The following is a 26,083-nucleotide window of genomic DNA, read 5'->3' as shown; positions in this document are numbered from 1 at the left end:
CGGGTTCCAAAGCGACTGAGGCCGGACCTTCCTCTCATTGCATGCGGCAAGTGTGAGGAGAAGATTATGATGGAGTACCAGGTGAGGAAGGAGTGTCCCAATAAGGGTCGTATCTTCTACAAGTGTCCGGATCGCAATGTGAGTTATTTTGTCGCATTTAATGATTATGGTTAATTTATACTTATTTTCATGATGATTGTGATTAAAGTTCTAATTTTTTGTTTTAATTTCAGTGGGATGGCACTGGATGTTCAGGCTGGTACTAGGAGAAAAAGTATGTTGAACACGTGCAAAACTCTCTTGCACAGGCGGCTGATGAGGCAGTGATCCTACGGAGGAAGCCAATAGATGTTGAACAAATGCATGATCTGTCTGTTTTAGTTTGGATTGGCCGCGAAATCCTTATGCTGCTGAAGTGCATTTTAGCTTTAGTTTTTTTAGTGGTAGTTGGGATTATCTACATTGTAGAGAGACTTTCATAAATTAATACCTTGTGTGGTGGCATGCATGTCGTATAATTAACTGATTATGTTCTAGGTTTTAATATGGTATGTATGTCATGTAATGCAGATGAGCCGGCATTGGATGTACAATGCTGATCGCCGCTCCCAAGAGTTCATTGAGGGCGTGCATTCTTTCTTACATGTGGCCGAGGCAAACAAACGCGATGGTTTCATATGTTGCCCATGTGTCATATGTAAGAATTTGAAGGAATATGCTAGCTCAAGGAGTCTTCATTCACACTTGTTGAAGTTGGGTTTCATGCCAAACTATATTTGTTGGACGAAGCACGGAGAAACTGGGGTTGTAATGGAAGAAGGTGAAGAAGAACAATGGGACGATGATGACATTATTGCTGAATATGGTGCCTTCAATGATACTGCAATGGGGGAAGCTGAAGAAGAGGTAGTGGCAGAAGATGAGCCCACTGATGATCTTGGTCAAGCCATTTGTGACGCACAAAGAGAATGCGAAAGTGAAAAGGAGAAGATCAAGTTCGAGCGCATGCTAGAGGATCACAAGAAATTGCTATACCCAACTTGTGATGCGGGACAGAAAAAGTTGGGTACCACACTAGAATTGCTGCAATTGAAGGCAAAGAATGGTGTATCTGACAAGGGATTTGGGGAGTTACTAAAAATCCAAAAGAAGATGCTTCCAAAGGATAATGAATTGCCCATCACTACGTACGAAGCAAAATAGGTAGTCTGCCCTTTGGGATTAGAAATCCAGAAGATACATGCATGTCCTAATGACTGCATCCTCTACCATGGTGAGGAGTACGAGAAGTTAGATGCATGCCCGATATGTCATGCATCGCGGTATAAGATCAGGCGAGATAACCTTGGTGATGTTGAGGGCGAACGTCCCACGAAGAAAATCCCTACCAAAATTATGTGGTATGCTCCTATAATACCACACTTGAAACGTCTATTCAGAAACAAAAACCATGCAAAGTTATTGCGATGGCACAAAGAAGACTGTAAGGTAGACAATATGTTGAGACACCCTGCTGATGGGTCCCAGTGGAGAGCAATCGATAGAGAATTCCTGAAGTTTACAAATGACGCAAGAAACTTAAGGTTTGCTTTAAGTACGGATGGTATGAATCCTTTCGAGGAGCAGAGCAGTAGTCATAGCACTTGGCCTGTTACTCTATGTATCTATAACCTACCTCCCTAGTTATGCATGAAGCCTAAGTTTATTATGATGCCAGTGCTCATCCAAGGTCCAAGGCAACTTAACAACGACATCGATGTGTACCTAAGGCCACTAGTTGAAGAACTTCTACTTTTGTGGAACAGACCAGGTGTACATGTGTGGGATGAGCACAAATAGGAGCACTTTGACCTGCGAGCATTGTTGTTCGTAACAATCAATGATTGGCCTGCTCTAAGTAATCTTTTAGGACAATCAAACAAGGGATATAATGCATGCACGCACTATTTCGATGACATTAAAGGTATATTCTTGAAAAAATGTCGAAAGGTCATGTACCTTGGTCATCGTTGATTTCTTCCTACGAATCACCCCCTAAGAAAGAAAGGCAAGCATTTTAAAGGTAAGGCAGACCACCAGTCCAAGCCGGGCAACCGAACTGGTGAGGATGTACTCAATATAGTCAAGGATGTGAAAGTAGTATTTGGAAAGGCACATGGCAACGAACCTGTTTCGAACGACGCCGACGGTCATGCACCCATGTGGAAGAAGTTGATATTTTGGGAGCTACCCTATTGGCAAGCCCTAGAGGTCCATAGCGCGATCGACGTGATGCACCTAATGAAGAATCTTTGTGTGAACCTGCTAGGCTTCATGGGTGTGTATGGGAAGCCTAAGGACACACTTGAAGCATGACAGGACCTGCAATGTTTGAAAGAATGAGACAACCTACATCCAGAGAAGACAGATGATGGACACCATTACTTAAGTCCTGCCAGCTACACTCTTAGCAAAGAAGAGAAGGAAAGCATGTTTGAATGCCTAGCAAGCATCAAGGTACCATCTGGATTCTCCTCGAATATAAAGGGTATCATAAATATGCCAGAGAAGAAATTCCTAAACTTAAAGTCCCATGACTACCACGTGCTCATGACGCAATTGCTTCTAGTTGCATTAAGAGGAATTCTACCTCCAAATGTACGTCTAGCCACCATGAAGCTATGTGCATTCCTTAATGCAATTTCTCAGAAGGCAATCGATGCAATGGATCTAGCTAAACTATAGAATGATGTGGTTCAATGTCTTATCAGCTTTGAGTTGGTGTTCCCTCTTTCCTTCTTTAATATCATGACACACCTCCTAGTTCACCTGGTCAAGGAGATTAGCATTCTTGGTCTTGTATTCCTGCACAACATGTTCCCCTTTGAGAGGTTCATGGGAGTCCTAAAGAAATATGTTCACAACCGTGCTCAGCCAGAAGGAAGCATCGCCAAGGGCTATGGAACAGAGGAGGTCATTGAGTTTTGTGTTGACTTTATTCCTGACCTTGACCCGGTTGGTGTTCCTGAATCGCGACACGAGGGGAGACTAAGTGGAAAGGGGACACTAGGGAAGAAAACATATATTGGTATGCAGGACAATTATTTTAATAAAGCACACTACACAGTTCTGCAAAACTCCTCCTTGGTGGATCCGTATATCGAGACACATAAAGAGTTGCTCTGATCCAAGTTTCCAGAGAAGTCTGAAGCTTGGATTACGTGTCAGCACATGGAAACTTTCAGCGACTGGTTGCGAAAAGAATGTCAGGGTGATGAGAGTATTGATGAGCAACTGTATTTGTTGGCTAGGCAGCCATCGTGGCATATGCTCACATACAAAGGGTACGAGATAAATGGGAATACATTTTACACAGTAGCCCAAGATAAAAGGAGCACCAACCAAAACAGTGGTGTCCGCATAGATGCCACCGACCCTAATAGAAATAAGCAAACATATTATGGCCGCATAGAGGAGATATGGGAACTAAACTATGCACCTACTTTTAAGGTACCTTTGTTCAAGTGCTAATGGGTAAAGGCGACTAGAGGCGGGGTAGCAGTCGACAACCAGTATGGAATGACAACCGTGGACCTCAACAATATTGGGTACAAAGATGAACCATTCGTCCTTGCCAAGGATGTGAATCAGGTGTTTTATGTCAAGGACATGTCTACAAAACCGAAGAGAGGGAAAAACAACAACGACCCAATCTATAAGCCAAAGCGCCACATAGTTCTTTCAAGGAAAAGAAACATCGTCGGAATTGAAGACAAGTCAGACATATCAGAAGATTATGAAAAGGATGACCGAATTCCACCCTTCATAGTGAACAAAGACCCAAGCATCCAGCTAAATGATGAGGACACTCCATGGTTACGACGCGATCATAACCAAGCGATATACGTTAAGAAGAAGCTTACTACTATGCCCGCTTGATATATTTAGTGATGTATTAGACCTATTATGTAATAATTGTGACTTCAGATTTTTTTTGTCGTGTTTTCATATTTTCTAAGGTTTAAATGAATTTTCTGCTAGACGGTGGATTTCCTGTGGAGAATGTGATGAAAAACCAAATGATCAACGTTAATAAGATGTGAAAACTAATTTCTTGTCGAAAAGCAATAGTTTTAATGATTTTAATTAAGTAGTATATTTTTACATGGTGCAAATTGTAATTATTATTTACACTATGTCAAATATTCATACAGTAAAACAAAAGAGTTTAGGTTACAATTTTTTGTTGTGTATAATAATGCAAAACCAAGTCCAGGATTTTTTTAATAATTTTTTTGGTAATATTTTATTTATTAGGCAATTAATAACTCTATGCATTTTTATATAAAAGAAATATATAAAAAAGAAAAAACTTATGAAAACCGGAGAAAGCCAACTGCAGACCACCTTTACTCCCAGGCCTAAAATGCCCTTTACTCCCGGGCCATGGCTACACCTGGGACTAAAGGTGGGATGTGTATTCGCAGTCCGCCAAAATGACCTTTACTCCTGGGCCGTGGCTACACCCGGGACTAAAGATCAGACCTTTAGTCCCGGTTCTAATCATCACCCGGGACTAAAGGTGGGCTGCGTTTTTGCAGCCCGCCAAAATGACCTTTACTCCCGGGCCATGGCTACACCCGAGACTAAAGATCAGACCTTTAGTCCTGGTTCTAATCATCACCCAGGACTAAAGGGCCTTTAGTCCCGGTTCGTAGCAGCAACCGGGACTAAAGGTCTCCCTTTATAAAACCTCTCTGTCTCCGCCAAGCCTCATATTCTCCACCAGATCGATCCAGCAGCGCCGCCGCCCCCAGGCCACCCTAGCCTCGCCTCACGCGCGCATGCTGTCACCGGCCGGCCAGCGCACGCCTCGTGTCGTCCTCATCCCTGGCCCACCTCACCCCCATGTAGTCTTCTCCAAGATCCGCAGCAGGCCACAGCTATGGCACGTCTCTAGGTTTGGCCCCGGTCTCCCTCTTCCTCTGCACTTCCCTTGATGATGTCGTAGTTGGTGTTCCGACAACGATGGAGATCGCCGGGCTAGGTTGGGAAGATGCATATCGGTATTAGTGATCAGCGGCGAGATGATCAGTGCTGTGCATGACAGTTGTGTGTGTTGCTATTGCTAGGAGGTAGCATGCTCAAGTGTAGAAGGGGCAAGGGCCAAGGGGCTTGTTCTGTCATCACAAGAGGGAGGATGACGGTTAGCAGTGTGTTTGTGAACCTGCTTTGCTGGCTTGAAGTCTTTCTCGCGATATATGTGTTATTATAGATGCTCAAGATATTGTTAATTAGTTCTTATAGATGCTCTACTAGATGATCATGTTTATTAGAATTATGATTTTATACATTTGTACATACTTGTTGCAAATGAGCTTTTGTATGAATCTAGAATCTGGGCAGGAGCTAACTTTGATCTGGTAGGAGTTATGGCTGATATCATGAGCTTTTGCAATTTCTACAAGTCATAAAAAAAGATGCTTCTTTATGAATCTAGAATCTGTGCATGATCTTTGAAGTTTGGATTGAAACCTGAGTGGTAGAAACTTTTTGCGACAAAATCTCTATGCTGATGAGAGTAGCATTGACAATGGAAGCATTTTTGAAGATATAGTGAGATGCTTGCTTTTGCATTTGTTTTGTACATTTTGCTGTTATAAACAATAGTCTGCTGATTTCCATTAGTATCAATTTGGCTCATCAATTTGGTGCATACTTCTGTAACATTTTTTTAGTAAAGTCTAAGTCTCTAACATGTTTTTTTGGCTGCAGGAGCTGGACCTCGCGTTTGACACCTTGGATGTGAGCCACCGCCACCACCATATATAATCCGTTTATGATGGATTAATTGCTCCAACCTTTTGTAATTGGATGGATGCGTGTGCCGAGTCCTCGTGCCGGCAATCTTGTAATGCGATTTTGCGCTGAGCCATTGAGCTCAGTGGAGCACGGGCGTGCCCGGTGTCTCGTCGTTTCCTCCTTTTTGCACGGTAGCTTATGATGAATAGTTAGAAAATTCTAGAAAATCCATACTAGTTCAACTTGCGGACCGTGTTTAGCTCGGCGAGCATGTTCTCTGCCGAGCGGTAATGGACGTTAAGGAGGAGCTTTGATTCTATGAGGGAGAGCGGCAACGGTCGTGGAAGACCGTGTTCCCTTCCTCGTAGAATCGGAGCTCTTCCGTGGCCAAGTACGGTGCCGTTCGGTGGAGAAATGCTTACCGAGATGATCATGTAAGCATGGTCAACTAGTACGGATGGTTATTTATTCACACGTCCCGATATCGTCGCAGTAGTCTGTCAATCACCCTACCCAAATGTAGTATATATATAAATATAAACGATAATCGATTGTTATGTGTGTACACTCCTATTCTTCTGTTAATTTGCGGAAATATCATGTGAATTACTTACCTGCCGCAGTAAAAGACGAGAACACAATAACCATGGCCACGGCCATGAAAAATGCCAACGACACAACACTAGCAACTTTCTCAGCAAGCAGAGTAGTGTTAAACGCTCTGGAAACCTTTAAACTTTATCAATTAAGATTTCCCCTTCAAACAAGCTAGGCACTTAAATAAGGCTTATGCTAGATTCTATCACTAGTACAGATATAGAAATGATTTTTACAAATGTTACTATCCTTGAGGTGGCACGTCTTGCAGGAGTTCATTTTATAGATATAGTTTTTATTTTTTATAGATATATCTGGTGGTGTAAAAGCTAGATGGCTGCCCCGAGAGACAACATGGATGAAGAAATGATGAATATTATCAACACTGACACTCAATTTGCCGATGGTGACCAGCAGGATGTAGATGACGGGAGTCAATACCTGGCTCTTGAAGATAACCAAGAAAATATTGTGCAAGAAAATACATGCGAGGTATATATATTTATATATATATATTTGAATATTATATATATATATATTTGAATATCTATCATCTATTATATGTAGCCCTCTGGATCGACGACAACAACGGCGAAAAGCAAAAAAATTCGAGGCCCGAAAAAGCCATTGGAGGGGCGCTACATAATATCGGAATTCAATATCGAGACAGGCGAACCACTTGGTCCACACGCAAGGAAATTCATGCAACACTGTGGGTGCCTTGTAAGGGACAGACTTCCGATCAGTGCCTGTGAATGGAAGCAAAAGATCAACAAGCCTCATGTTAGTCTTGTCTCTGATCTTGATAAGAATTTAATTTGGGATGATATTCTTCAACATTTCACGTTGCAAGCGGATGATTATGATGCTATCAACGATGATGAATTGAAGGAACTATTTTGAAATTGGGCTATGAAGAAGATGGCCACATAATTTTAGACTTGGAAGAAATCCCTATACATGAAATACGTCAAGAAGAACATAACGCCCAATTTCAATACTAGTGGCCCGCTCGCGAAGTTGAGGCCCTACTAGAATGATTTTGTACAGTACAAGACATCGGAAGAGGGTGAGGAACGAGTGAGAAGGAACCAAGAGAATGCTCGACAAAAGGTATACCACTATGGCATGGGATCTGGTGGCTACGCAACGGCCATTCCCAAGTGGGAAAAAATAGAAGTGGACATTCTTGCCAAGGGTATCACACCAGAATCACTCAATTGGCCCAAACGCGCGAAGAATTAGTTTTTCGCTCATGGGGGAAGACTGGACCTAGAGACCGGGAAGCTGGTTCATGGCTCAAAACTCGAAAGAGCAACACAAAGATTATCTTATGCTCTACAAGCTAAAACTATTGGTGCGTTCAGGCCCAATAGAGAGAAGGATGAACTGACGTATGCCCTCGGGACCGCTAAACACAATGGCCGAACGAGAGGTTTAGGATGGAATATTTCTTGGGAGCATGGTTTCCCTGATGACAGAGATACCTATAGAAGCCGGTAGAAAAGGAAGGATGAGGATGCAGTACGGATCAGCAGGTTGGAGGAATTGGTTCGTGAGTCACGGGAGGCGTTGCTTCAAGTACAGGAGCGCAAAAAAGACATGCAAGCTAGAATGCAGGACAAAATCATAAAGCAAGTGCAAATAGCAATGAGTGCCCAGAGGCAGGCATTAGATCCAGGAATGAATATTAATATTAGCCCCCCTGATCAGTTGAAAAGCAGCTGCGCTTCCACAGAGTTGCCAAATCAAGATGACATCACTGCACCATTTACATCATGTGAGCTACATATTCCAAAAGAGAATGCCACAATCATGGTGGCTCTCGGTGTTTTTTCTCCTCCAGATTCTACCAAGACACCAAGAATCCATGGGGCAATAATACCACCTGGATATGTTAACGTCTCAGTTGATAGAGTTAACAAAGGTTTTAGTGACCTGCCTCTTGACATTCCAGGAGGTGATGGGGAGAAGACTCTAGGAGAAGCAGAGAAAACATTCATACTATGGCGCAAGCGCTACATCATTATTCCCGAGGTCTCTAGTCCACAGCCGCTTCCTCAACTGCCAGACAATAGGTGTGGACAAAAGTGAACGAAACAATTTTTTCACAAACTTTCTATTGTCATGCATGATTAACAATAACAATTTCTTATACCTAATTATTCTTTTTTGTAATCACACAGCAGGGCCTCCGCCAACCTAAGTCTAATTATTCAATCTCCAGATCATCATAGTGCTCCGGGCAATCAGGTGGCAACGCCGCCACCGCCGCCATCTCCAAGGAGGTCTCCAACACCTCCAACGGCTACCCCGCCTCCCTTGATGACTAAGAGGAAGCCAGCTCCTAAGAGGTCCGCCCCACAAACAAAGTCATTGTCCCACCAGCCGGCAAAGAAGAAAGCCTCATCTAATCCAGTTATTCCCCAAAAACTGTCTTTCGAGAAAAGTGAAAAGGAATTAAAAGCTGCAGTAAAAAAAAGATGTGGACAGTTTCTTCAAAAAAGTAAAAAAGCAACGAGAAGAGAGGGAGAACTTGGAGAAATCATACTTCTACCTACCTCCAGATCTTCTAAGAAAGAAGGTGGACCAGAAAAAGCGGGAATCTCAAAAGACCCGGCCAAAATCGGACTACGACCGCTCTCTCACCAAGTCATTTCAGGCGGCGCAGAAAAAGACTAGACCAGGGAAAGGTGTTGCACAACTCGGACAACAATCGCAACAATCAGTCCCCCCCTCTTGTCGTTCGTAATCAATATGGTTCGAACTTAGACTTAGACGTCGATTTTGAGGAGCTGGCTTGGTTTTACGAGGAAACTGGTTTGGACCTTGCCCAAGTGCTCGCTGAAGGACCATCTGCTCCGAAAGTGGATCCTTGGAAGATATTTGAACGTGGAAAGAGTCTATACAACCCTGAGGCATTAGGTGATCTGGGTACGCAAATGTACCTGCTAAACAAGTGGTACATGGCGGCGTGTGAATGAGGAGAGGCCTTTGTTACTGTCAGAGTTAGAAACCAACATTACTTCCGTGGCGATGACGTTATATATGTCGAGTTTGAAGAATTACACCAACTATGCCAACTAGGCTCTCTCGACAAAAGTCTCATTAGCTGCTATTGTCTGTAAGTGTGATTATTTTCTACTATTAAAGTGTGTATATATAAAGCTACATGTATATATACATTATATATCCTCACACTATATTTTTATATATGCAGATATGCGATGACAGAACTCAGAAAGAGAAAGGATAATGATGTTGGTTTCGTTGATCCAAATGTCGTATTCAAACACCCTAATCCCCCGCCTCAATGGAAAGCTAAACTCGAGAAAAATCTCATGAGGTTCTTAGTGAACCAACAAAACAAGGACACACTCTTTCCCTACAACTTCAAGTGAGTGTTAAATAATTAATGTCGATCATATGGACATTTGTTCAATTATTTGCTTACTAGCTAAGCTATCTCCCATATATATACATATATGTTGACTCTAGTTAATGTCGATCATATTTGTGTATAAAAACATATGCAGCAATTACTGGATATTGATGGTCATCGATATAGTCAATAGTCGGTTGAGAATCTTAGACTCGTTAAGAAAAGAGCAAACAGAGTACCAAGACATGATAGATATTATCCAAGGGTAATATGGTCTCTCTAGCAACTATATATACCCCGATCTCTTAACTGCAATAATTATTAAAGACCAAATTAATATTTTATTTTATTGGGCGCAGTGTTTGGAAAAGTTTCATTGAAAATCACCACATGAAACATTGCAAAGCGCCACTGGATGTAATCGCACACAAAGTAAGTACTATCTACATTTATATATATATAATTCAATTAACACCATGCATGCTTTCAATTCACCAGATCTTTTTTCTCGTAAAAGTGGGTTCTGAGGCAAGAACAGGGGAACAACTACTGCGGATACTATGTTTGCGAGTTTATCGGGGTGTACACAAAAAGAACTCCTGAAGAGATCCTCAAAGCATGTTATATAAATATATTCATATATTCACAATTTCTTTTGTTGCTCATATATATAAGTAATCAAGTGACCAACACACACATATATATATATATTAATACTTTTCTTTTAACTTTTTTTGAAGACTCTATGGTTGAAGGAAAAAGTCACGTGACCAACTAAAAGCAATTCAAGAGACCATAGCATGATTTCTTAATGACCAGGTCTTCAACCCCGCCGGCGAGTTCTACAATAACATCAACGAAACATGGAAGCCAAACTAGATAGAGTGATTTTGTTATCCTAAGGATATGATATATATATATATACACACACACATACATACATATTATATGTACATATAATAATGTACAATATATGTATATGCATGTAATATATACGTTAGTTTCATACTTTAGTTTGTACAAAATGTTCGAACATTATAAACATGCAGAATACGTATATTATTAGTAGCGTAGAATGCGTATTCGAAAACCTATTCGAAAACCAAAACGAATCATCAATTAAAAATAGAAACAAAAAAAAGAAAAAAAACCTTTAGTCCCGATTAGTAATACCAACCGGGACTAAAGGCCTGCCCCACGTGGCCAGGCCAGGAGGCCCTTTAGTCCCAGTTGGTCTTACCAACCGCCTTTAGTCCCGGGCGCGAAACCGGGACTAAAGGAGGGGACCTTTAGTCCCGATTTCGTACTCCCGGTTTCAAAACTAGGACTGAAGGCGGTTGAGAACCGGGAGTACAGCCCGTTTCTCCACTAGTGTCTCTATTCCGACATCTCGACCCTACAGGGGGTGGGTGGCCGGCGGTGAGATCATCAGCGAGGTTGCCGGCGGCCAGAGTGGGCTCCAAGGTGGTAGCAGGCAGGGAGCAGGAGGATGTCCGGACGTTCGGGCGCTAGCTGCACTGAGATAAGGAGACGAAGGATGATGATTGGAACCATATTTTAGCGAAGATAGTGTTTGGTAGAGCTGCTTGTTGAGAGGACGACGAAAAAGAAAAACTAAGATGATGTTTGGTTGCATGCATAAGCCGATGCAATCTGCATGACTTGTGAGTCTAACGCGTGTACCCGGCACCTCATCCTTGCATCTACCAGGCTTGGCTTGCAAGTGAAGCTCAAATTGGACGTCTCTTGCCAACATGTATTCAGTATACTCATGCAATTGCATCTGTTCATGCAGGCATGCAGTAAACTAAATACGTTGGTCGCTCAGTATTATACGGCTCTGCCCGTGCAGGACTAGGGGAGCACATCAACTGAACACGTCCTTGATGGATGAGAGGACACACTGCACACCATAGTTAATGAATTTATTATCAAATCTTGCGCAACGCATGCATGTCCTACGATTGAATATTTCACTAGGGCCAAATAGTTGGCATCAATATACAACTATCTCAAAGTGGCCTCTATGTGATCATGTTCTCTCCATAATGGACTGCATTTATATAAATTACACAATCAACTCTTGAAGAATAATTAACTGCCAGGGATGCTAGCTGTTGAAATGGAGTCCGCCACCACCTCATTCTTCAAACATGGATGATTCCTGACCCTATTTTTGTATGCCAACAATATGCACAATCTCGATTCTAAGTGATTGATAAAGATACTCTGAGAGAAAACCTCGTGGCCTATATCACACAGCTCTAGAAAGACCTGTTTGGACCAGAACAGAATAATTTCAATTGATATGAGTCGAGAAAAGACGACATTTCCCGCTTGCAAACATATAATATCATTAATGCTATTTATATTTTCTAATTTTTTCTCAGTTTAGTATGTAAGAAAACAATTTGGAAACAAAAATGATTTTCTAAAATTTATTTTAATTTGACATAGGCTTATGTTTGAAATCTTCCATTCATAACCTTTGCATAATGTGTTTGAATCATGGAAACATTTAAAGCATGCTTAGGTGTCAATTGGTGGTTTTCTAGGATTTTCCAGTTTTTTTTCTATGACATTTCTTCATTTTCGTCTTAGCAAAATCCTTTGATTGTAACTTAACATATTTTTTGTGACGAGCTTCAAATATTAGAGCTGGATTCATTAGGGCCTAATCCAACTCTAGTGTTTTTCCACATTTTGGAAATTTTTTATAGTTTGAAGATGATTTTTTCATTTACCTAGAATTATTTGTGAACTAAGAATAAATCATGAAAATGAAAGAAAAACTAATGCTCTCCTTAGCCTTCTTGTTGTAGATACACAAATCTTTTGTGGAGCCACCACCCATATATATATAGCCATATAGATGTATCTTTGAAGTTTGACAAAGAAAAACACACCCAAAACGCGCAATAGGATAAGGCATAACATCATCCGACATGAGCTCAAGAGGAGAAGGCCCACTAACTAGGTGAATAAGGGCCTAGTCATATGGAGAGAAAAAAGGCCAAAACATATATCAAATCATCTCCAATTGGGGCCAAACTCTACAAGCCCCTTGTAGAAGCCCAAAGAAGGCCACCCACCAAAGTTGGGCTCATTTGGACCCAGTTGGGGTACGACCGCATCCCTGGTGTGCGGCCGCCCACTACCAGAGCCTCTTGGGCGCATCTTTGGCATGACGGTTCATTCAAAGTAGTTTGAAATAAAGTTAGGTTACTAATAGCTTTTATAATATATTTATAATATATATTCAAATGAAGTACTATTGCGACAATACTTTTCATGATAATCTCTCTCGATCCTCGTGACTCTGAATCAAACACCATGAAAAATGGGACGGACCCATCACGTAGCCCTCAAAACAAATAGAGAGATTCCAAAGCAACGAATTCATGGTATATAAATGAACAATTGGTCATGCTCTTTAGAAGGGTGCCACGGTGTGATATGACTATCAGGCTAAAACATAAAAAGGAAATTTATTGAATTCAAACAGTAACATTCAGAGAGGGTCAAACTGAAATTTCACCATTCCCAACAACATAAATTGAATTCACTAGAACACTCAACATGCCATATGCTTTTATTTCTCTAGCAGACTTGTTTGCTGAGCATTCATGGATATAGCTCAATGATCGATCGGAGGCCTAAAACCGGCATAATTTTGTAGTCCTTAAATCCAGCTTCGAGGAATATTTTCTTCCACTCTTGCTCATCTCGTTCAACCCCACCAATTTTCATGAGATGGAGATCATAGATTACTTGCGTCTCCAGAAGCTTGGTGTCTGATGACTCAGACCCAACCACAATATCAATGATTGTTATCTTTCCTCCTGCATCTCTAGAAGGGATAGCTTGCTTGCAATTCTTTAATATCTTGATACACTCGTCATCGCTCCAGTCATGCAAAATCCACTGAAAAAAGCAATAATAAGCCAATTGTTGAGCATTATGTCTGGATAGTTTCACAGGAACAAATTAAACATTTGTCCTTCCGATTTGTTGTTCTTTCAATTCAAACAGTAGGCCCCTTTGACGTATTTAGAAGCTAAGTGTGTGCCTACTGTTCTAACACGATTTAGAAGCTCCATTTCATCTATCCTATGAATCATTTGATCTTTTGTTGCCAACTTCCACTCTCAAGTCTCAACTGTCTCTAGGTTTCGAAAGATTTATGACACCTTAAGTCTAGAAATATATACTTAAATATGTTGTATTAACTGTTACCAGGGCCGGCCAAAACTCAAAACCAATTCAATAGGCAGTTCGTTGAATGAGTATTTGAACTCGCAAATTGAATTTTAGCAGTATAGGCATACAAGATAGTAGAAAAGAAACATATATAACTACATGACGACATACCTTGAGGAAGACAACATTTGCTGGTGGAATGCTCTCAAACATGTCACCCCCAACAAACTGCACGTTGCTGGAAGGAGCCTTAGCGACAACGTGAGGGAGGTCCAGTACGGTACACTTCAAACACGGAAACGCCGCCGCAATGGCCATGGCGGCTCCCCCAACCCCGCCGGCGACGTCGACCAGCGAGTCTATCCCATGGAAGACCTCGCCGAACTCCCTCAAGACAATCTGCATCAGGAAGTGGCTGTCTGCGGCCATGGCGTACGTTGTTGAACAACGCGTTGATTGCGTCGTCGCGGCTGCACACCTCCCACAAGGTTGTGCCGTACATCAGGGTGAACGGGCACGGGCCAGGCGCCTGTTCATCTTCATCATGCTGGAACCACGCAGTGAGCCCCATGCTGAGCGGCGAGTCACGGAAGGGGCTAAGAACGTGGTTTAGCATAGGAGACAAGCTCGCCGTCGCCGAACTCTCGCCGCCACCGTTGCTGCTGACGAGGAGGCTGGACGCTGTTGTCAGCTTATAGACAGGCTCATGCCCGTCCGACTCCGATGACATGGTTTCCGCTGATGGCTGGACGATGTGGTGAAGGTTCCTGAGACGGTGAGAACGCGCATTAGGCGACGGAGGCCGGGAAGCTTACATGGGCGGACATCAATCTCTCCGAGTATCTGGGAGAGGGTGGCGGCGCCACCGCGGCGGTGGATGGCATCGGCGATGCGGAGGTCCAAAGCAACGGCGAGCGCCACCGACTTCATAAAGCCGTAGGTCTGGTTCCATAGCTCGACGTGGGCTTGGAGCAACTCCCTAGTGTCCTCGCTGCTGAGTGCCATTGTATTGTGTTGTGGCCTCTGGGTACGGTGGATTACCAAGCTAGCAGAGACTAAAACCCAAGTGTTAGCTTGCATCAACAAGATGTATATATATATCATTGCCCTCTCATGACGGAAACAAAAAGAAAATCGGCCAGGCCCTGCAGACACCTCCCCTACGTGACATTGAACTGTGCGATCGTCCTGTGCTGCTGCTGCTGCTGTACTATTTCGTGCTGGCCATTAAATTAAGCTCAACCAATATCCTGTTGTCATACCTAAAGGAGGTCAACATTGATTTCTTTGGATATTCTATTAGCTTATGCTGATTTGCCTTACTGCTGCTCACGTTAGTAGGAGGATTTTAGTTGCTGGACATTATTTATTGTCTGAAAAGGCTGCTTGATAAATATTGTATTGTTGAGCTTTTGTAGAGTGAAACAATGGGCAAATTATTCGGACATCGCTTTTGAGTTCTTTTGATTTGGTATCGGCTACTGGGTTGCTCACGATACTTTTTGCTATCTTTTCGCTTCCTCGATATGATGGCTGATTTGAAAATACTGAAGGAGGTTAAATTTTTGCCAAAGCTATATCTCTAGCAACAAGTCCCAAGGAGTACTATGATTGAGAAGATTATAGGGAGGATTCCTTCTGGGGGGTCGTGGACTCAAATCGGCTCTACAAATGTATTATGCAGAAGAGACATTTGCTAGAGATGTTTTGATTTGGTGGCTTGTTTGGGACAAAAATTTCCCTAGTTGGACATGGAGGGATATGAAGCTTGTGCTACGACGCCAATTTGTTCTCCACTTGTCAAGTGAAAAGGTAGCTACTACTCGTGGCCCAAACTCTCTTACCACCAAGCTAGTTGATAGTTCTAAGAAAATGAAGAAATAAGACTCTCAGTTGTTGTTGACGGCTGAAGTGCCCGAATGGACAGTTATACATGGGAGTGCTGATTCTTTAGCATCTAGGCTGCATCCTAGTGCTTCCTCTTGTGATACACAGTCTGAGCTTAAACTTGATGATACAGATGATGCATCAGATGGGTTATCTATGATGGCAAAGGAAATACATACTGATTGTAGCGCTTCTAGTGTGAAGGGACAACGGTCCAATATATTTCAGCCGAAGTGCAAAATTCAAGATAAGATATGCAAATTGATTATGGATGGTGGAGTTTTGCTAATGTTATTAGTTCAGATTTGGTGAATGCATTATCTTTATCTAAGGAAATTCGGTTTCGACAAATTGTTTCTTGTCGTATAGCACGAGTTCATTGTCTCTATTTCTTGTTACATGACAATGAACTGTGTGATCCTCTTGTGCTACTGGTGTTGTACTATTTGGTGTTGACCATTAAATTAATCTAAACCAATAGCCTGGTGTCATAGCTGAAGGAGGTGAACATTGATTTCTTTCGATACTCTATTAGTTTGATGCTGATTTGCCTTGCTGCGGCTCACGTTAGTCGGAGGATTTTAGTTGCTGCACATTATTTATTGTCTGAAAAGGCTGCTTGATAAATATTTTGTTGCTGAAATTTTTTACCTTGAAAGATTGGACACATTGTTTGGACATTGCTTTCAAGTTCTTATCATACACCGGTGGGCACCCCCCGTGCAGGCGCGGAACACCACCAGACCGGCACTCTGGAAGGGTCTCGGGCATGCCACCACTCCAGACGACAGAACAGAACATCGGCCCGCACCGAGCCGCCTTCCTGACCCAATCATGCGGCATGGCCAGCCCCCCCCCCCCCCCCCCCCCGCCACCATTGCCGGGGTCCTATGCGATCATCATCCCACCGAAAGCCAAATTTGTCCCATCATATTTAGGGGAGAAGAGATCCCTAAGTCCTAGCGGTAGCAAAAAGTGTCTCGGCTGGAGGGCACGTGGTCGCGCCTGCGCAGTCCCAGCGCCTGCGGTGGTCAGAGGTGCTGATCATTTTTTACCGCCATGACTACCCAACCATGTGCCGAGCGGAAGCAGGATCAACATCGTCTGCGCCGACACCGTGGACCGCATGGGGATTTCAAGGGGGCCTTTGCCCGAGTGAAGCACCCTTTTACAAGATCATCCGCGGGATGCAGGCCATGCCTCTCGAGAGCATCCAACTCCCCATCACATTAGGGGAACCAACCAATTTCTTAATGGAGGTCCTTACCTTCAATGTGGTAGACTTCTTGGGCACCTACCATGCGCTTGGGCGGACATGCTATGCGAAGTTCATGGATGTTCCTCATAATGCTTGCATGAAGCTCAAGATGCCCAGACCATAGGGGCTCATCATTGTGGATTCCCCTACCCCTAAGGCCTACCTCTATGAGCATGAAGGTGCAACGCACACGACCATGGCAGTGCTCGCCGCTGATTTCGCTCAGATCTAGCGCCAGCTAAGGGAAGAGGCCCCACACAGCAAGAGAGGCCTCCCAACAAGTACTTTTAGGCCAACAGACGACACCAAGGCAATCAGGGTTGACACCAAAGACCCTAGCAATGTTGTTCGCATTCGAGTCAGATTGCCACTAGAAATGGAGGCGGCCCTCAGAGAGTCTACGTGAGAATGCCGATGTTTTCACATGGAAACCCTCTGACATGCCTGGAATACCTCATGAGGTCACCGAGCGTTGCCTCAAAATCAAGTCAGAGGCCAAGCTCGTCCAACAGTGCCTCTACTGCTTTGATGAAGAGATGTGGAAGGCGATAGGAGACGAAATTGCTAGTGTTTTGGCCATGGGCTTCATTAAAGAAGTGAAACACCCCGAGTGACTAGCCAAGCCTATCTTGATCAAGAAGAAGAACGAGAAGTATAGGATGTGTGTTGACTACACAAGCCCTAATAAGGCATGCCCCAAAGATCCATTCCCTCTACCCCACATCGACCAAGTGGTCGACTTGACTGTGGGGTGCGATGCCTTGTGTTTTTTGGATGCGTACTCTGGGTACCACCAGATCGCAATGAAGCCATCCGACTAGCTCACAACTTCCTTCATCACCCACTTCGACTCCTTCTACTATTGTTGATGCCCTTTGGCCTAAGGACCGCTGAGGCAACCTTCTAGCGGTGCATGCAGAAGTGTTTCCAGAAGGAGGTCAGTCAGAACCATGAGGTGTATGTCGATGACCTTGTGGTGAATACTCAAAAGATCGGGCTTGGTGGCTGACCTTGAAGAAACTTTCTTGATCCTATAAACCAACCAGATCAAGTTTAACCATGAGAAGTGTGTCTTCGGGGTCCCATCTAGGAAGCTACTCGGATTCATTATGTCCAAGCATGGCATCGAAGCCAACCCCAAGAAAATCTCTGCCATCATCAACATTGAGCCATTCAAGAACCTCTAAGGAGCCTAGAATATCACAAGTGGCTTTGCTCAGTAGCTTCATCTCATGCTTAGGAGAGTTTCCTCACCACGCCCCTAGTGCTAGTCTCCCTGGTTACTGGGGAGAACCTACTCCATTATGTTGTTGCCACCATGCGCACAGTAAGCGTAGCCTTGGTGGTCGAGCATAAGGAGGAGGGCCATGTCCTCAAGGTCTAGAGACCTATCTACTTCATCAGCGAGTTCCTCTCCGACTCCAAAGCCCGCTACTCGCAAGACAAGAAGCTGCTCTACGCCGTGCTCATCACCAAGCACAAGCTCTGTCACTACATTGATAGCCACCCCATCATTATTGTGTCCCCCAGTGCCTTGGTTGACATCATAAACAACCGTGAGTCCTCCGGGTGCATCGCCAAGTGGGGATTGGAGCTCATGGACCTCAACATCTCTGTCGGATATATGGCCCGGGGTAACTTTGCTACCCATATGCTTGATCCATGCCTACTCGGATGACGTGGGATGAGGCCCATGATGGCCAGGCAAATCCACTAGCTTGGACATCAAGTCATTCCAAGGATATTCGATGCCGTCATATCTAGGCGATAGGATAGAATCATTCTGTTGCGCATTCCATGTAACAAACTAGCAAACCCACCTTTGAGCCGATCGAACCTAATATAACCCTTCCCCAATATAAGGAGGGTAGGGGCCTCCTGATTAGGATCCCATCTACTACATTCTAGGGCATAGCTACATGTAGCAGCCACTGTAACCGAGCATACAAATACATAGAGAAGCTACTTCAAACTGGACATAGGGCACCACATGCCTGAATCAGTATAATTCTTGTGTCCTATGTGCTATCCATCTGATTCATCTGACATGAATAGCTGCTAGGTATTGCTGGAGCTAATTCTTTCGACAATCTCTTACGCCCCTTGCACTGCCATCAAGTCCTCGGTCCTCACCGACTTCATGGCAAAATAGATGGAGGAGCAGACTATGTATTTTCTTATCCCCGAGCGATGATAAGCTAAGGTATGCACTTTAGCTCCACTTTCGTGCTACTTATAATGTTGTTGAGTATGAAGCGTTCCTCCATAAGATTCGTGCGGTGGTCAACCTCAGGGCACGCCACCTCTACCTCCAAGCAAACTACGAGCTGGTAATCAACTAGGTGATGAAGGAGTCAACCTGTCGGGCTGAAAAGATGGAGGCCTACTATGAAGAAGTCCATAAGCTGGAGGAAAGATTTGATGGAATCGAATTCCATCACATCCTCTGGTGCGACAACGAGAGGAAGCGGATGCTCTCGTGAAGCTAGCCTCCACCCAGGGCTGGCCCTCGCCTAGTGTGTTCATGGATAGCCTCAACGCTCCCTCGATCCGACTCAAGGGGGAGGCCAGACCAAGCCATTGTCCGGACACCACCATGAGCACACCGGCTGGCCAAGGCGAGCCCTTAAAAGCTACCGCTGATATAATGGCCAGGCAACCGGCCCGAGAAGGTGAGGTACTAATGATCACCACCAGAAGCCATTGTGCTACTTCATCTTTGACAAGCATGCCCGGCACCCCCCCCCAACCCAACTCAGGGCTGAGATGGGTCGAGCCAAGCGCCAACCGTACCCATAGATAGGACGACCAACCAAGTGGCGGCTATACCTAAGGAAGGCGCGTCTGACCACGCGTGCAGCTCGACCGGTCTCTCAAGCACATCAACTGACCTTGCACAGGGTGAGCCTAAGGACGAAATGCCCTACCCACTTGGTGGTTCGCTCGACCGTCTGGATGGGGAGACGCCTGGTGAGCACGACTAGGTTGCCCCTTTCCTTGACTACCACCGAAGCTTAGTGCTTAGTTCGACAAGCAAAGAGCTACTAGGTCATGGATGGACAGCTTTATTGGTAGAGCGCGTTGGGAGTCCTCCTCAAGCGCATCCCCAGCTTAGGTTGTTGGCGGATTGGGATTAGGGAAGGGTGGGGAAGGAGCGGCGGGGGTGGTTCGCCAACGGTGAGGTCGGCGGCTAGGGTGGCGTCCGAGGTGGAGGTGGGAAGGGAGGAGGAGGTAAGTTGTCACTAGTGGATTGGGATTAGGGAAGGGCAGGGAAGGAGCGGTGGGGGTGGGCGGCTGGGGGTGAGGTCATCGGTGTGGTTGCCGGTGGCCAGGGTGGTCTCCGAGGTGGTAGCAGGCAGGGAGTAGGAGGACGTCCGGACGTTTGGGCGCTAGCTGCACTAAGATAAGGAGACGAAGGATGATGATTGGAACCATATTTCAGCGAAGATAGTGTTTGGTAAAGCTGCTTGTTGAGAGGATGAAGAAAAAGAAAAACTAAGATGATGTTTGGTTGCATGCATAAGCCGATGCAATCTTCGTGACTGGTGAGACTAACGCGTGTACCCGGCACATCATCCTTGCATCTACCGGGCTTGGCTTGCAAGTGAAGCTCAAATTGGACGTCTCTTGCCAACCTGTATTCAGTATACTCATGCAATTGCATCTGTTCATGCAGACATGCTGCAAACTAAATACGTTGATCGCTCAGTTTTACACGGCTGGGAGCACATCAACTGAACACGTCCTTGATGGATGAGAGGACACATGCACACCATAATTGATGAATTTATTATCAAATCGTTCGCAACAGATGCATGTCCTACGATTGAATATTTCACTAGGACCGTGGACATAATATACACGTTCAAATAGTTGGCATCAATATACAACTATCTCAAAGTGGCCTCTATGTGATCATGTTCTCTCCATAATGGACTACATTTATATAAATTACACAATCAACTCTTGAAGAATAATTACCTGCCAGGGATGCTAGCTGTTGAAATGGAGTCCGCCACCACCTCATTCTTCAAACATGGATGATTCCTGACCCTATTTTTGTATGCCAACAATATGCACAATCTCAATTCTAAGTGATTGATGAAGATAATCTGAGAGAGAACCTCTCGTGGCCTATATCACACAGCTCTAGAAAGACCTGTTTGGACCAGAACATAATAATTTCACTTGATATGAGAAGAGAAAAGATGACATTTCTCGCTTGCGTACACATGATATCATTAAAGTATGCTATTTATATTTTCTAAAAAATTTTAAGTTTAGTATGTAAGAAAACAATTTGGAAACAAAAATGATTTTCTAAAATTTATTTTAATTTGACATAGGCTTATGTTTGAAATCTTCCATTCATAACATTTGCATAATGTGTTGGAATCATGGAATCATTTAAAGCATGTTTAGGTGTCGATTGGTGGTTTTCTAGGATTTTTCAGATTTTTTTCTATGACATTTTTTCATCTTCGTCTTAGCAAAATCCTTTGATTGTAACTTAACATATTTTTTGTGATGAGCTTCAAATATTACAGCTGGATTCATTAGGGCCTAATCCAACTCTAGTGTTTTTCCACATTTTGGGAATTTTTTATAGTTTGAATATGATTTTTTATTTACCTAGAGTTATTTGTGAACTAAGAATAAATCATGAAAATGATAAAAAAAACTTGCCTTAGCCGAAACCCACGTATAAATATATTCTAGTGTTCTACGCAAATCTTTTGTGGAGTCGCCACCCATATAGCCATATAGATGTATCTTTAAAGTTTGACAAAACTGATAACCTGTGAATCAGACCCGATTTAGTCAAATCCACCGCCACCACTGCCATGATCACTACTGGAGGCGGCCTCTTTGCCGAGGGCCTAGGGCACTCGGCAAAGGCTTTGCCGAGCGCCGCCCTCGGCAAAGAGCCCTCGGAAAAAAAAATTAACGGCAAAGAGGCTCTTTGACGAGGGCCATTTGTCGGGCACTCGGCAAAGCCTTTTCCGAGGGCCAACGGCGACACTCGGCAAAGAAAAGCAGCCGTCAACGGCGCTGCTCCGTTGATGGCGCCTTTGCCGAGTGCCGATAGTTAGGTCACTCGGCAAAGACATTTTTTATTTTTTTTCAAAAACTCTTTGCCGAGTGCCGCGGCGGTAGGGCACTCGGCAAAGACATTTTTTAATTTTTTTAAAAAGCTCTTTGCCGAGTGCCTCCCCAGCTTGGCACTCGGCAAAGATGTTTTGCTTTTTTAAAAAAAAAATCTTTGCCGAGTGCAATGTCCTGGCACTCGGCAAAGTTTCTCAGCTTTGCCGAGTGCCATGACCATTGCACTCGGCAAATCAACTGAAATTGCAATTTTTTTTTGTTTTTTGCATTCCACTGACACAAACAGTTCAAATATATATCACATGTCACATATATATCACAATAATCACATATATATCACAACGAAACCATTTTCACACATTATATCACAACCACAACTCAAATAACAACATATCGCAACCACAAGTCACAAATTCACAACCACAGTCCATCAAGTCCAAGCATAAGTCACAACCACAAGTGAAGCTCAAGTCCAAGCACATGACGAAGCACAACTTCTCAAAAAAACGGCCTATGACACGATAGTGAAGCAAAGGCTCCATCATTCGGTGACGCATGAGCGGGGTTATTCGAACCCGCCGACGGAAGCTGCAAAAAAGATAAGAGGTTGCATGTGTGAGATTCATCTAGTAAGTTTCTATGTGAAGTATTGGTGTATGTCATAGCTAGTGCAAGCATCTAGTAAGTTTCTATGTCAAGTGTCTAGTAAATTGAGAATGTCAAGCATGGTTGTATGTCATAGCTAGTGCAAGCATGTAGTAAGTTTCTATGTCAAGCATCTAGTAAGTTTCTATGTCAACCACGGTTGTATGTCAAGGAAGCATCTAGTAAGAGTGAACTTTCATACTTACAGGAGTGGCTGTAGGAGTAGGCGGTGGAGGAGCTGCCAACAGCAAAGGTACACCCCCTTGCTGGACACTCCGCATGAAGGCCTCCATTTCTTGCATCCTCCCCTCCTGGGCCGCGAACGCTTCCCTCTGGGCCTGCAGCTGCGCGCTCTGAGCCTCGACCACGAGCTTCTGGGCCTGCAGCTTGGCCTGCAATACAAACTTTAATGTTTCACATGTGGAGATGTCTGGGTTTTATGCATCTGACATCGCAGCTTGCTCGAAACATTCTCAATTTTTTACCACAGCCTACACATGCGATAACATGACACCTCGACAAGTTTCGTGATTTTCGGACTTCGTATGGACTTTATATAATTTTAAAACACTTTTCCGGCAAGTGGCTCGTCATGTTACGTAAAGAAGATGCACGAAATTTGATGCGAGTTCGTGGATAGAGACTCAACATACACCAAATACCATTAATAACATTTTTCGAAGCACTAGATTACAATATTCCATGCACTTGCAGTTCAAATTTGAATTATATATAAAAATTCAACATAATCAAATTAATCAACTAAATATAACAAAAAAACTAGAAAAGCACCAAATTTGAACATGAAGTTGTAAACAATGTAGGCGGGCCCAACAAAAAATTTGGGGTCAAAAAAACAAAAAAAATTAAAAATTTGCCGAGTGCCAGCTTGGCACTCGGCAAAGACTGTCTTTGCCGAGTGCTGGTCCAGGGGCACTCGGCAACAACTTTTTTAAAAGAAAATTTTCAAAAACGGTTAAAAAGTCTTTGCCGAGGGCCTAACGGTGATGCCCTCAGCAAAGATTGACGGCAGGGGATGGATGTCGTGTCAGGCGGTGTTGCCGAGGGCCGGCCCTTTGCCGAGGGCTTAGCCCTCGGCAAATAATTATTGTTGCCGTGTGCTTGTCTTTGCCGAGGGTCTGGCACTCGGCAAAGAGTCTTTGCCGAGGGCTGGGCCCTCGGCAAAGACTCTTTGCCGAGTGCCCGAGCATTTTCCCTCGGCAAAGATGCTCTGTCCGGTAGTGGATGTATGCCTTGTGATCCTTGAGAAGTTGACCACAAGGTAATGACCAGTGTGGTTAGAAGAAAACAAGTAAACAAGACTAAAGTAAAAATGAAAATATACTAACAAAGTTATGCGTGATGAACGATGTAGAAATGATCTGGCTTATGCACACTATTTGAGATAATAGTTGAAATTGCATTATACATTGCTTCTAATTTGTTTACTGATCTCAACCATAAAAGTTATCTAAAAAATAATAAAAGAAGATCCTTTAAATTTTGATCCATTTGAGATGTAGGATATCAACCGTGTGGAAAATAAGAACATTATTATAGACAATACTACCAACCCAATTAAATTTGAGGGTTAAGTCTTCCGATGGATGAGGCCATGAGGGGAGATTTTGCACACAATAGTTTATGAATTCACATAGCATGGGCAGCTCATGCATTAGTTGACTTACAATACTCAAAGCGGCCTTGATCAGATCATATTCTCTCTATGAACTACTTCTGTATAAATAACAAAATCAAATCCATGCAGAATAATGAAAGTGCCAAGGTTGCTGTTCAAATGGAATATGCCGCTTGATTATTCAAAGCAACGGATTATTGCTGACACAACTTTTATATGCCAACAATATGCTCAATCTCGCTCCAGACTCCAAAGGATGAAGATTGAGCATGGCCAGAGAGGGCCAATCTCTATGAATATGAGACTTAAAGATCCAGCTATGTGGATATTACAGTTTGTTACATAGTGACCGTTAGATCTATTTTGTTTTCTACAAAATTACCCACATCTACCATTATACACATTAAAAATGGCATTTATTAAATCTAACTGTTTGAGAGAAAAAAAAACTTCGATAACAACTTCTGTTGTGCGGACAAAATCAATGGACGGTAACGTTGGTTAATAAAATATTATTAGCCCTAGCGACACTTAGTTGGTTTATTAATAAAATATCATGTGAGGCCACTTAATTATTAATATATTAATAAAATATATCATCGGCAGTACCCACATCTGTAATTGTAAAAGTAGTCTAAATCATCCTCTAAATCATCAAAACCATTCACCAATACCATTATTATGTAAAAGGAACCTCAAGTAGACCCATAATATTCTTCGAAATTACCACATAAGCTATTTTGAAAAATAACATAATGTAACCCATAAATTTTTATCTGAACTACCCACCCACACTATATTATTAACAAAAATATAAAATGTCCTTAAATCCAAACTATCTACATCTACAATTTTAAAAAAGTTTTCAAAGGTACTTTTATAATGATTCCAAGTGAGTCACTCATGTTATTGTTAATATACAGAAAAACTGACTCAGGCTATGCATGCATAGCGTTTAGCGCACTATGCATATATGTATATCTATGTACACGAAGTGATTAGCATGTCGATTTCCAACCTTTATACATAGTTAAGGTTTGATAAAACATATGCCTACCAAGTTACAATGCAAAGGTAAAGAATACGAATAGGCACGAAAAAATATACAAAGTAATTGGTAACTCTATAACAAGCTAATAATGATAAGAAAATGTGTATAAGAGTCTTCTCTAATGATTTCAATACATGAGACACCAATTAAACAAACATCAGACACAAATGGAAGGTGTATTGCAATATGAATGTAGACGAAGATGTAGATAAAGTAATTCTATTAAAGATGTTGACACCGGATTGATCGCGGAGCACACACCAGCTAGGGCTAGATCGCCCGAGCCATCACGGACCGAAGAATGCAGCGAGGATGTCACACTTTCGTGGTGAAGAATGGACCACCAAGGTGATTGCGTGACAAAGAACGGCTACTTTCTAAGCAAAATAGCAAAGGAAGTGTCGAAGCTCTCGTCCGAGAGGGACCCCCCCCCCCCCCCACCCCCGTCGGGGCAAGGATGTAGCCGGCTTGCCCTAGGTCGGCGGCAAGCCTAGGGCACCATCCTTGTTCGTCGGATCAAGCGATGAACAGCAACAT

At 43.3% G+C, this 26,083-nt stretch overlaps 1 pseudogene; it reads right to left on the bottom strand.

The window, feature by feature from the left end:
- Positions 1–13,384: 13,384 nt before the first annotated feature.
- LOC136501734 (5-pentadecatrienyl resorcinol O-methyltransferase-like) lies at positions 13,385–14,965 on the bottom strand (annotated as a pseudogene).
- Positions 14,966–26,083: the final 11,118 nt, after the last annotated feature.

Source organism: Miscanthus floridulus, chromosome 13 (assembly GCF_019320115.1).
Source record: "Miscanthus floridulus cultivar M001 chromosome 13, ASM1932011v1, whole genome shotgun sequence".
NCBI classification, from domain to species: domain Eukaryota; kingdom Viridiplantae; phylum Streptophyta; class Magnoliopsida; order Poales; family Poaceae; genus Miscanthus; species Miscanthus floridulus.
The sequence above is the reverse complement of the archived record's forward strand: the minus strand, read 5'-3'. Positions and strand labels throughout refer to the sequence as shown.